The 14707-nt window shown below is 37.3% G+C and overlaps 1 long non-coding RNA gene across 1 annotated transcript; it reads left to right on the forward strand.

The window, feature by feature from the left end:
• Window positions 1-11847: 11847 nt before the first annotated feature.
• LOC135440650 (uncharacterized) lies at window positions 11848-12572 on the forward strand. The gene is made up of 3 exons (XR_010438329.1): window positions 11848-12128; window positions 12207-12291; window positions 12351-12572. It is a non-coding gene; the product is annotated as an uncharacterized LOC135440650 (long non-coding RNA).
• The last annotated feature ends 2135 nt before the right edge of the window (window positions 12573-14707 follow it).

The following is a 14707-nucleotide window of genomic DNA, read 5'->3' on the forward strand; positions in this document are numbered from 1 at the left end:
ATGTATATAGAATGTCGTACTGATCATGCCGTGATCATGACTCTGCACTTTGCGATAGCTGAAAGTCAAACTTTTTCTTCATACCCATTGTCAGTGAGGAGTACCTGGCTGTTTAAGCTGCTTAGCGGAATGTTTTCGTATCGCACACGCAGCTATTAAACAATTTGAAGTGTGTGCGGAATGCGTGTGACGAAAGTACTATACACACACACACACACACACACACACATATGCACACGCACACCTAGCTGATAAGAACTATAGTTAAGAGCAGCTTGGGTTGGCAACAAGCGAACCAGCATAGCGATCATTCAAGTTGAATAGATAGCTACGCCAGACGCACTGAGAAATCAGCAATGCGAACTGCTCGACAAAAACGGAACTGTGAACAGACTTTTTAAACTGAGTAACTTGTTCAAATAATTGACAAATATATAGCCTATAGATTCCTATTCCCATGAAATGATAAATGACACATATTTTTTATGTAGCCCATCTATTCCACGGTCCGTTCCATTCGGAGCGATTGTACAATGTATAATTTCGCATCGATTATATCATACAACTTTATTTCGTTAAATTAACATTTTTATTAACTTTTTTTTACAGCCACAATAAGAAACGATTGCTCGAACAATACGTAAGGGTTCATAAAACAGCTTTCAATAGCTTAACTGTTTTAGATAAAACCACGATCCGCTGATTGGAACATAAAGCTGTCATTGGCATATGACGATAGTATATTAAAATTATTGCATATAAAGTTAAACTTCCTTCTCTTTCTGGCTCTATGACGTTTGTTTCCCTGCTGCTGGCTTACACTTTGCAAGTAAAACAATTTGAAATAAATTAAACATATGTTTTTTAAGATATCGCGAAACCGAGAGCTCAACCTTAGGGCGAGCCACCTACAATACAAATGTTCCATATTCGAACTACTAACACATCCCATTGAGAATGAAGTTTATCACAAGTGTTTTCCCTGTGCTCAGCTGTGCTGCATAGTACGTTTTTTTTTCAGTGTAGGGTCACAAGCCTTATTATGCTTATACTCCCTAATTGTCATTTCTATCTCAAACAGTACCTTTACTATACTCCATTATGAAATTTGCTCTTCGATGAAGGAAAGTTAAGGTTGAGATAATCTCTGGTTTTTACCAGCTTACGTTCTTCAAGTACCCATTGGATTTATGGGCAGGAAGTCCCTATTATCAGATAATAGAGAGAAATCTTTTCTACTATATAACAACAAGCAATAGTCTACTCTACTAGGATCAGCTTTCTTTTTTACACTTTGGGAATGCATTCATGATAGTCCAATGATAATGAAATGTTCAAGACCTAAATATGGCAAACGTGTGTCTATATAGCAAAGCGCTAGGCTCTCTTACCCTATTGAACGGTAGGGGTGTATGAATAGGGGTATCTATGTAGGGGTATCTATACATCGCAGATACTATTCGAGCTTGTGTATCTAGCTCTTTTAACGTCCAAGTTATTCGACATTTGTCTATATCTTGAAAATAGGTAAATGGGTATCTAATAAAACTACAAACGTCGCGCTCGACGAGTACATACATACATATGGACGGGCAGACGGACATCGCTACAAGGACTCAGCTCGTCGTCCCGATCAATAATATACATACATGCTATATATAGGTACGCCTGTTCTTCTGCCTGTTACATAGATTTCGACAAAAACATCATACCCTTTTCGGCCACATTTTCAATGGGTTCAGGGCCTAATTATAGGAATGCACAAGAGTTCCTACACAATCATGGCTAACAAGCAACACGTTTCAAAGATTTTGTTGACAGAACTTTGGAAAAATATAAAAAAGAAAATAAGAAGAAAAAACCAATTGGCGACATTTTTGCAAGGTGGCAAAATTCACTTGAAGTTCGATTTGTTAATTCATTTACTTTTATTGTCACACGCAAGCCCTTGAGAATGGAGCCAAATATAAACGTATTTATAAAACTGATTTGATTCCGTGACCAGCTGATAACATCGACGTCGACGACGCTTATCAGTCTAACGCTAAATGGGCAGCAATTTCATAAACTAATCACGAAAAGTTGACCTAATTTTGATAAGAGCCATTCGCAAAATGAGTAAAACAAAAATCGAAGAAAAAAACTAAGGAAAATAATCGAGAATCGGGCCAACTTAGTTGTCGCCCAAAAAAAGAATGTGAGACTGAAAAAGAAGAAATTTAACCTAATTAAAATTAATTGCGCTTGCTTGTTGTTGTTGTTGTTGTTGTTGTTGCTGTTGTCATCGTCGATCGTTTGACAGGTTCAGCTCACACACGGGCATGACCCCGCCCAGCTGATAAGAAGCCAATACGCTGAATCAAATGACGGAGTTGTTGTTGCTGCTGCTGCTCTTGTTGATATTGTTGTTGTTGTGGTTGTTGTGGTTGTTGTTGTTGTTGTTTCTGTCATTGGGGCACATTTTGTGACATTATGTTATGAACAGTGGATGCGTTAAAAGAGTAGCTGATAAGCCTGATACTAAGGTAATCGCACGCCATTGATAACTAAATACCTGACCTGTCATTAGACGGGACACAATCGGCTTCGATCGACGTACATCTAATTATATATATATATACATATATACACAACTATACATACAGCTCCGACCTGGGCTAAATGTACCCTGTTTACCCAGTTCTATAAAGCCTACGGATCATTGACCAGCAATCAGAGACATTTTCATTGATATACCGAGAAAACAAAAAGGTAGGCTTACAATTTACAAAGCATGACGAACAGCTTTAAAATAATGTAATTCAAATATATATAAGAAGAATTCATATACATATGTATAAATGAAATAAAATAAAATAGAACTGAAAGAAAACGCAACGTTTTAAAATCGAGTCCAATCGAACTAAATTTATTTAATTTTCGTTTTTGCTTCTTAACTTTTTCATCAGTACGATTCATTTTGATTAGTTCTGGATTACAAGGAATACTATGACAAGTATTGACAAAGTTAAATTTGAACAAGTAAGAGGTTCTAGTCGTGAGGTCCCGACTAGGGGATACCCTGAACCCTTTTCTTCCAACACCAAATGCAGATCGCGCTACGCGCTCGTTTGATAAAGTATTCATAAAGAAAAATGAAAATAAAAATAAAACGAGAAAGAAGTGCAATCTTCGGCACGCCGAAGATTTAATACCCTTGCAGACCCAACCTTTTTAAAATGCTCATAGTGCTTTGCCCGTATCTAAGAAGCACAGGGAAAATAGTTAATGCCGAGTATGGTTAAGATATCTTGAAAAACAAAACAGATTTCCATACAACAACTTAATTTTCGACCGATCGTTCCTATGGCAGCTATATGATATAGTAGCCCGATGTGAATAAGATTTTGCATAAGTGGAGGGAGCATAGTAAAACTAATAAATGCCGAGTTTGGGTCAAGATATCTTTTAAAACATAAAAATTTTCCATACAAAAACTTTATTTTGACCAATAGTTCCTATGGCAGCTTTATGATATGTTGCTCCGATCTTAATCAGAATATATATGGGGAGCTGAGTAAAACTAATAAATACCGAGTTTAGTCAAGATAACTTTATAAACAAAAATGTTTTTAGTACAGAACCTACTTTTCGACCGATCGTTCCTATGGCAGCTATATGATATAGTGGTCCGATCCAGCTGGTTTTGACATATGAACTGCGTGCAACAGAAAGAGGGAATTCTGCCAAGTTTCATAAAGATAGCTTTAAAACTGAGAGACTAGTTCGCATAGAAACAGACAGACGGACAGACGGACATGGCTATATCAACTCGGCTGTTGATACTGATCAAGAATATATATACTTTATGGGGTCGGAGATGTCTCCTTCTATGCGTTACACATTTCACGACAAAATTATAATACCCTCTGCAAGGGTATAAAAAATTGTTCCCTTGGCAGGGTTCGAACTCGCAACTAACCGCGCCACTTGCCGCTGCCTCTACTCAAGGGCCACACCAATAATTGAGCAATTAAAATAGCAGCACATAAAACAATACAATCGCAATTGCAATCTTGTTGAAAGAATTCAAAGCAAACACGCATGAATGTGTGTGTGTGTATATGTATACAGAAATTCTTAGAATTTGCGCAGCAGCTATGCTGCTAACACGTGCGCACATAACTTTTGTGTTTCTTAACCGATCTTAATGAAATTTTCGACAGTACATCTTATTGTAGAATAGAATAAAGAATATTTGTGTAATCTCAAAAATTCAATTGCATATAAATTGCGGCTTAAATTGATCGGCAATACAAGTTGGATAATTAACTTGATTTATAGCTTTGCGGTGGTAGCGGGGAGGTGGCGATAGGTATAAAACGAAAGATACTTGATATATATATACTATTCTAGAAGTTACATGTCAAGTTTGGTGACTCTAGCTCATATTATTTGCCGAAATTGCTCAAAAATAGGATTTCAATATCGATTTTTATCGATTACTTGGAAACGGGGCAGGATATCCAATATCGGAAACAAACTCGATCGACAGCTAAAATTTCTCTAGCTCTTATAGGTTCTGATATCCTTGCGTTCATACATACGGACAGAAGGACGGACGGACAGACAGACAGACGGACATGGCTAGATCAACTCGGCTATTGACGCTGATCAAGAATATATATACTTTATGGGGTCGGAGAAGCATCCTTCTGCCTGTTACATACATTTGCACAAATACATTATACCCTTTTCACCCATTTTTAATGGGTTCAGGGTATAAAAATGCAAAAGATTGAATTGAATTTAGCTCTAATATTAAATTATCTTCAAGAGTTCGTTCTAAGGTTTAGTACCATTCATGTTTAATTATTAAATTATATAAAAATAATACAATTTTACACTCACTGGCTCACTTTCCTAAGAACTGGTATTATATAATGTAATTTAGGTCTTAAAGTTGTCATCTGTTAATTTTCCCAGTGTTGTACTGTTGATAATTTTGGAAACACTAAGAAAGCGGAAGGTCTTTACCTACACTGGTCCGTTAAGAAATCTTTTATCTTGCTCGAATTCCTTTTCGTTTTCGTAAGTGGTAAGCAAGTCATCACAAAAAAGAGATTCATACAGAAATGTATGGACATATGTTTAGCTCTCGATTTGTAAGATATATTTTAAAATTCTTTAGCATCTCGGTGCGAGTCCAGACTCAGAGCCAGCTAGTTAAGCTGATAGTTTGTAGCTATGTTTATGCAATAGACACATAAGTAATAAAAAAACTTATACTTGTATTAATATAAAATAATTAATTAGCTGTTCCGAGGTCCGGACTTTATTTTATTAAAATCAAAATTGAAAAACTTTTTTACAACAATATTGTTTTCATTTTAATTTAAATAAATTAAGCGCCGGACCTCGAGCCAGCTAATTAAATATATAAAATGGAAAGGTCGCCAAAACTAGCATGAAATAATAATAATAGAAATAATAATAAACTAATTATAATAATAATATTAATGATATTAAAATGTCGTTATGCAAAATTGAATTGTTATTTAATGCTTGATTTAGTATTTTCTCCAGTTAACTTTGCTATTTATAATCCCTAGTGCATTTCATTATATTAACGAATTCCCGACTTATGCAAATAGGTTGGTTTTTATCGCAAAGTAAGTTGTAATCGATTCAAAGTTCAATAAACGATGCACACGTGTGACTTAAACAGCACCTCCCTACCACCCCCACCCCCATCCACACCCCGCTACGCACACTACAGTTTATTTAAACTCTAAGTACAGAGCGACTTCCTCTCGTTTATTGAGTGCTAGATTGTCTGCGGGCAAATATGTTGTTGCCTTGAATGCATCATACAAATTCTGGATATTCAACTGATTATTCATTCCATGAATGCAGTTGCTACAAATAAAAACAATGACTAAGCGTTTAAGGGGAAATTTAATTATGTAAACCGAATCGTCTATTGATGCTATGTGCATATAATATACACATGTATCTAATATATTGTGGTCGGCGCACCTGAGAGAATCCCCCCAGGCACTTGAACCGACTTTGGTTCCAAGAAACTACAACTTAATTAGGAAAATACTAAGTTCTCACTTATATCATTCAACGCTGTGAATCGGTTCGCTTGTTTAGCAACTGCAATATGATTATCACGAATAGTTAAGAATTGGCGCCAGGCGATTTCTAGATTTCCGCGAACCTGGGGAACATGCGAAGCCCTGATCGTTCAAATATTTTAAGGCATGCAAACATACATACATATATATATATATATATGCACATATATATGAAGTCGTATCGCAGTTATGGCTCACACGCTCTATATCTAGAGTAGAGTTGTAAATTATTGCCTATTCATAAATTCGTAAAGGCTTAGTTCAAATACGACCAAATAAAAGACGACAGCAAAATAAACACATATAAAAAATACTCGTAATAAACAGAAAACTATGGATAGGCTTTTGTCGATAGTATACGACCGGGAGATACCCAGCAACCTCATAAATGAGCCTACCTCAATCTGAGAGGATGTATAACCTATTGAACTGCGTTAGGGACTATGTTTGTGGTAAATGAAACCCCCTTAAGAACTAGACGTACCATATCCATAGGAATATATACCCTGTAACCTCACCTAAGAGCTGCGTTAGGGGCTTTTCATAGTGGGTCGGAGAACTTAATATGAACTCAATGCAAACCAAATGGTTGTGGTAAATGAAACCCCTTTAAGAACTAAAGGTATCATATCCAAAGGGTATGGTATATAAAAACCTGTAAGTACTAAAAATAGCATATCGAATTCTTTACATCTAGCTTAATATCACACCATACCAAATGGGGTATTTCTTGTTTTGAAAAGTGATCATGCATCTGAAAGCCCACTTTTGATGGTCACAGTTACGCCTAGTATCTGATATTAGGGCTTGGATAATCTACATAGACACAACAATTGACTTTTTTAATAACTGTTTTACAAGGAACTTAATCAATTTGAGAGGGAAACATGGCTTTATTTTTGTTGTTCTTGTGGTTGCTGTCGTTGTGTTTCCGTCATTTGTTGCTGTTTACTTTTTCAGCTTTCAGTTTTCATTTTCATTTGCTTTCTATTTGTTTATTTATATTTTTTTACACACTTTGCAGTTTACCTGTATTGCTGATATTTCGCTGTATTTACTTATTAGCAAATGTTTACCCAAAACCTTGAAATTGAAATATGAACTTGACTTTGGCATCTGTTTCAGTTGTTGTTGCCCAGCCCGTTGATATGGGAGACACAACAAATAGCGCACCAGCGAAAACGAGCTGTCTATTATAGCTCAAAGGCTGTTGGCTAATTGCAAATTTGCTTTTCTGTTTCGAGTGGCAACAAGTGGAAGCCGCGTTCGCTCAGTCGCAGTCCAATCGCAGCTGCTCTTTGTCGCTCTTGGAAATCGATTACAGCTCAAATTATCGAAGAATATTACTTGTTGGTTAGTCGCTCGAATTGATTGCGAATCACTTTTAATAAGAATACTTTTCCAAAAATGAAGATTACAAATATTCGCCGACAAATCCGAAATTGATTTATGCCTTCTGTAATATCCTTGAATACCAAGCGAAATTATGATTAGAAATATCGATATGTTATCGATATCGTCAATAAATCAATACAAATACAACGGAAATCAAAGATCGAAATCCAATCAAAGGCAACTCTGTCAATGCTATTTCTAGGGGCAGGACAAATAAAAATGCCTTTTCCCCAATTTCAATACCTTTCGCTAAATCAATAAGTGAACGATGCTACAATACATACTTTTTTGGACTTTCCACAACACGGGGCCTCGAGCCCCGCCCTTCTTGACCTGCCTGTCGCCGCTTAGCCCACGACGCTTCGCAAACAAACTGCAGTCAAAATTTTCAAGTCATTTTTGTCCGCTCAAGAGAAGTGTCCGCCCAATTTTTTATCCCTTTCAAAAGTCCATATTGCATATGACTTTCTATATTTCTTAAATATCTGATAAATTGCTCCAGATGTGCTAAGAATGTTAAAGCGGTTCTATTTGAGAACCATCAGATTTACATAAGTGTAGTATCTATAGCATCGTTACCCACAATTGCGTATATCGCATCCCAACAATCAATGTCAAGCTCTGGATCTGGATTCTTTATTCGAGCAAATACCCAACATAATTGTGACTAAAGTGCATCTTATACTTTTCTAATGGGTTTTAGGAGTCGGGTTAAGAGAATTGCTTGTCACAAATCATTTGTCCGTGTCCGCTTAAAAGGAAGTCCGTCAAGAGCGACAAAAATGTTCGAAACAAATGAAAAAGAAAAATGGTTTGAGAGAAAATTTCCGCCTTAAAGTCCCTGGATGCATTACCTCATATTTGACCATATCTACTTACATAAATGTATGTGAATACGTAAAGGTTATTGCCTCTGTGTGGTGAGGAGGAGGAGGGGGTCACATAAACTACTAGCTGATAGCTATTATCGGGCGAGTTGAACCAAATCCGGTCAATGTGTCAGATATTTGCATATAAATATTGTGCATTATAAAAGCTAGTGACAAATGCTGCTGCGGGTGTGCTGGTTCCGCATTAGCATATTTATAAACGAATAAGAATATTGCAGTTGGGTGTACAAGACTGTGTAATACCCTACCATAGTCCGTTAACACAATGGAACGGTTTACCCAACAAATTTATCAAGAGATATCGTTGTCTAAATACTTTTGCATCGATAATTAGATTAGCTCGTAAGTAGTTTTCATTTAATATTTGCCGAATCTAGTTCTTAAACTTTAAAAGATATAGATATAGATCGAATAAAAATAGCACTTTGTATATACAATAGAAACGAGTATGTCTACAGCCTTTGCACCTGTCCAATATACTCATTTCGCTTCGTAAACAGAGTATAAACATAAGTACGATATGCAAAATATGAACATTACAATGCGTTGCCAGACAGTTTAACTGCCCGTAACCGTGCATAACTGTACCTGAGCTTATTGCAGTGCTGCCAGTTAGTGTAGAAAATACACACATGCACGCATGCACATGCACATGGCGGCTGGGCAATGAAGCATTCACATACGTGCCGTTCAGTCCGAATCACCTGGCGGAAGATTAGCGAGTGGCGAGTGGCGAGCGGCGAGTGGCGAGTGGCGAGTAACGAGTCGAGTGCAGACCCCGTTGCCATTAATGAAATCGTGTGCATCACAGTATTTCTAACAATGGCAGCTACGTGCAGTGCTAATTAAAGCCGCACAAGCGCCATTGATGCGCGCCGAGGATCGTGCGCTCAGAGGGGAGAGCGGCGCTGCCCGAGGGGTAGTGGGTCCACTTATCAGTTCTATTTCGGTGCCAGGTGGCAACGTTCAGCCATCTCTTCCTTATGTGCAGTATCTTGCTTTTTCGTTACTTTTAAACTCTGGACACTGCAATAAGATTGGGTAAAAAAGGGTATTAAGCTTTTGTGTAAACGTATGTAACACGTAGAAGAAATCATCTCCGAACCCATAAAGTGTATATATTTGTCTGCGGGAACTCGTCGATCTTGGAAACTGAAAGAGTTCGATTCTTAAAACATGAAATATACATTCTCTTACACAATACGCAGGGCGTTAAATATCGATTTAAACATAGACTGGAGATTATAAATGTGACTATACAAATTCAGAATATTTCGAAATTTAAAAAAAACTTGCTTGTGTATGCCATATGAAACCCCTTGAAAAGTTCTTTAAGATCAGACTATAAGAACCGACCTTGATCAATAAGGGAAGAAAATAGCACAGTAAAGTTTGGGGTTTCATCGGTGCTGGCTCTTGGTATATACATACATACATATGTACATATGATGAGAAGAAAGTAGAAAGTAGTCTAGTACGGGATCCCAGCATAGGGTATCTCCTAGTCGCGCTCCGCTTTTTTGCTCACTGTCGCTAGATCGTAGTGTTGGTTTTGGGCAGTGCACGCAAACGCAAACGCAAATGTCAATGCATTAAATTTCAGACTTCTTTTAAAAGAGGCGGCGCCACGCCCCGTTGCCCAGCCCCGTTGCCCAGCCGTAAACAGCCAGGTTGGTTCCCACATTTAATGCTGATAAGGCAAAGCGAGCGAACAGAGACAAGCATTGATATACGCGAGTCTCAAACAAACCATAAACAACCAGCAATATACCCTGTAAATTACTTAGCAGGGTATTGAATGCACTGATATTTCTTATTTCCAAACGTATTCAGATATTTTACTGCTACTCAGTTTAAACTGGTTTCGACTATTTTCCAATTGATGTGTTACAAATTCTTAAAGTAACTACATAACTAATTTATGATAATATATATTTTACTGCTGTAAATATTTTAAATGCATGAGGGAAGTATTCGGAATGCTTATGAGTATTTTCTAAATCAATGAAGAGGTTGCTGAAACTATTATTTTATTTGTGCTCAACTGAAAAGATCAAAAAATAATCATGTGTTCTTATGAATATTAAATTTACTTAAATCGAATTGAAGCCTTCGTCGAAGGCGCCAGGCTGCGGCGCAATTGAAATAATATACCCCGCGAGGGCATCCTGTCTGTTGGGTATGCCGACGGATAGTATAACGTCCGGCATGTGCTGACATTTGCAGCGCCGGGAGCTTAGGCAGCGACGCGGCGCAGCCATCTCAATTTGCAAAACGCACACAAGCAGCAGGAGCAAGGGAGACGGAGAGATAGAGATGGAGATGGAGACAAGACCGAGACAGGGACGAGGGCAAAGTGCACTACGCCAACAACTGCAACTGCAATTAAAATAAAAAAAAACAAATAGGAAAAGAATTAAATAATAATAAAAAGCTCACAGCAACAAGAATATAAACAAAACGAGCCAGCGAGAAAAAAACAAACAGAATAAAAGAAATAAATTACACAGGAAAAGCAACAACAACAACAACAACAACAAGCTCGACAAGTAAACAAATTGGAATTAGACGACATATCGAATGCCGGCGCATATTGGTATCGAATCGGAATCGGAATCGGAGTCAGAGTCAGAAGCTGAAACATGAATCAAGCTCGAGCACAAATCGAATTGTCATCGGGTTGTGCATCATTAACAGCGAAAGAAAAACATAAGAAAAGCGAATGGAAACTGAAAACTGTCCCCGTTGTTGTTTACACATTGACTAACGAACAGATTAAGTACATACAACTATACGGTATATATGTATATATGCATATATATTAAATATCAACAATATGTGACTGTGCCAATCGATAAATGAGATTTGTATACTCTGTTCACGCAGTGAATACGGGTATATTGGATTAGTCCGAATGAATGCACTTATAGCTATGTATGTATATACTCTTATCTTTATGGCTACGACCTACTACTAGCTACTAACGACCCACTAAGGAGCTCCTCTAATCCTGCGAACCAATGCTTCCAGGGGACGGCAAAATAATTATCCCTTAATCTTTAGTTAGTCTGCTTTAAAGTGCTGTGAAAGGGTATTATGCAGTCGGCTACTGCCGATTTTGGAAAAATGTATGACGACATTTAAGGGAACATCTTTGTATAATTATATAGAGTATAATTAAGTACTATAGCAGATATCTTGAAAATAGTCTACAGAGTATGTATGAGTAAAGTGAGTATCAAAATATATATACACTGTTTATATAAATACGAATAAGTCTGCATAAAAATGAATGCGTGATTCATTTGGTCGTGTTCATAAGAACACAAATTTAGTATTTAATGTTGGGCATTAAATCACTTCAAACGAAAATCAACCTAATAATAAGTATCAGATTTAATATATAATAAGTAAATTCTCAGGCTTTCTTACATTTGCACTTTAGTTTTATTTTATTTTAGTTTGCACAAGTTGAACCCTGTCTGGCGTCTGCCGGCCATTTGGATGAAAGGAAAGTACAAGTTTTCTTAATGGCCAAAATGGATCGAGTTGGACATAAAAGGCACATCGTAAACGGCATCAACAACTGCTCAGGGATTCAATTTATCTGACACTGCACAGCTGACAGTTTTCACATTTGACAGTTCGAACGACTTAATACACAAACAAAAACAAAAACGAAAATGAATTGGAACTTCAATGAAAAATGTTCTCTTACAGGGTATGTAGTCTCAAGTATATAACTTGCGCAAAAAGTTTAAAAAGCTATTTACACACACATTTTATCATAATACAAAAGATGTAACTCGGGAAAACTAAATCAAAGCGTGAAAACAGGAGAGAAGTCGCCGAAGATTGAATACCCTTGCAGATACATTGCGGATGTGCGGATGTGTATATTTCAATATTTTAAAGTATTCTAAATGAAAATCTCCTTTTCCAGCGAATGTTCCTATAGATAAAAGATATCGGAAGAAACTAAAAAGGTTTTACGAGACGATGATTCTGGATATCATAAATAGAAAATTACAAATAAGAATTGGAGTACAATAAGATTCCACTACAGAAAAATGTTTTAATTAAGTGCGAACTCAAGTAATATCTAATAGACTTTAAAAATGTGTATAAATTGGAAAATTTAATTAAGGATCAACTCTGAATAAATATTGTTTAAGACCGACACCATATACATGTATGTATATATATATATATATATATATACATATAAATCTATTTATATAGCTCCTTCACACATTAATCAATCAATTAATAATCCATTCAAGGATTGGCTCCGATTGTCTCTATGAATACACACACACACACACACACACACACACACTGCTAGGGTATCGAGTTCACGTAGTGAAAACTAAGTAAGTACATTCAATTTCTAATGCCTGATAATGTTTGTTATACTTATACTAGCTAACAAATATGAATTGAATTTAGAGCACTGTATTGCTAAACATGCACATACAATGTACTATACAACATACTGATTATGCGCCTGCCGCTTGTCTTGGCAACGCCTTTTGTAGATACCCCAAGAATATTTATAGAGAGTATATTATAGAGATAGGTGCATGCTACAAGGCCTCACGGTATACAGACAAATATTTTCTTAATCAACGTTTAGAAGTGTCTGCGTTTCTATGCGGAAGCCATATATACATATAATATCATTTATATATACATATATATATAGACATATATTGGATCTTGAGTAGTTACTCCTGCTCTAAGATTGGGGTTTTCTATCAGAAATTGGCAATACGTTTTTGTATTAATGAAAGGTTCCTTAAAAATGAAAACATAGTAACGAAAGTGGTCGAAACTGCTTGACTAGGCGATACCCTGCATCCCAGCGATACCCTGCATCCCAAGCAGTGCCTGCGCTCCTTACGGGGTGTAATAGTATTACCTTAAAGTACAGGGTATATTCATGAATTGCAATAAATTATAATTTGAGTTAACATTCTGCCTTGTTCCCATTCCAATTCGTGTTCAGTTTCAAGATCGTGAACTTCACTTCTTCCCCAAACAAGCCGTAAAAATGTCGCACATTAATTGAGATAAAACTGGATGGGAAAAGGGACGTAACCATGTTCAAGGCGCGACAGGGGACGACGGATGGGTGAGCGGGCAGCGATGGGGCTGGGTATGCCCGCCGAGCAGACTTCAGTTTTAATCAAAAATTAACGTAATAAATAATCATAAAAAATGCATAAATGTCAAATTATAAATTTAGGCAATTCGCCCTGTAGCAGTTATATCAGCCAAACAAATAGTCTGCCTTTGTGTGTGCATGTGTGTGTGTGGGTGTGTGTGCAAGATGACTATCGAAGAGAACACAAGTAAAACTAAGCCTACGTTGTTTTCCACTGGGCGTGGCCAAAAATAAAGAAAATAAAAACGCAATAAAACTCTGGCCGAATGGAGCCGACAAAACGACGTTTACATATGTATGTATGTATGTATATTTGCACATTTGCACTATACCCTATTGTAGCTTCAATATTGTACAGAGTATGAAAGAATCTAAGCAAACATCTTGAAAATCAATATAGAGACAGGAGATCTTTAATATACATACATATGTACATACATACATACATATGTATGTATGCATGTATGCATGTATATAGCCCCCCGCAGCACTCCTGCACTCAGCCATTTACCCGGCTACGCCCCTTCTTGATGTAGGTCGTGCAAGTTGCAATTAGTTCTGTCTGCATTTTTGGGCAGTCGCAAAAACAACACCACATACACACACACACAGCCAGACACCAGCTAACGGTCACTTTTGCTTTCAGCCCATCGCATAGCCAAACAGCACACACACGCAGACATTTTACATACACATATGTACATACATACATATTCACACAAACAGAAAAGAAGGGAGCATAGTACGTGCTTAACCCTCGCCTACTGCCACGCCCTCGCCCACGCCACGAGGTCGTCAAATGCTATGTAGAAAGACAACGCTGACGCTGACACAGACGCTGACGCTGACAGAGACTGCAGCGCCACGCCCCGTAGCCTGCCTGCCTTGCCATCACCACAGCAATTGACACTGCGCTTATGTCTGTGCTTGTGTTTGCACTTTTGGCGCAATAGTCAACAATGGGAGCTTTTTACTACTCCACGACTGCATATGTATGTATGTATGTACATACATACGTGCACGAGTACTACGACTGTGAGTACTACGTTGGCGCCGCTGCCGCCCCATTGCCGGCATGTGCCATTATCTTTTCCAAGCAAATCGAGTATAATAGATATTTTTACTCAAAGCCA

The sequence above is a fragment of the Drosophila montana genome, unplaced genomic scaffold (assembly GCF_035044405.1).
Source record: "Drosophila montana isolate Dmon_TW-CO22-7 unplaced genomic scaffold, ASM3504440v1 contig_1624_1, whole genome shotgun sequence".
Lineage (NCBI taxonomy): Eukaryota > Metazoa > Arthropoda > Insecta > Diptera > Drosophilidae > Drosophila > Drosophila montana.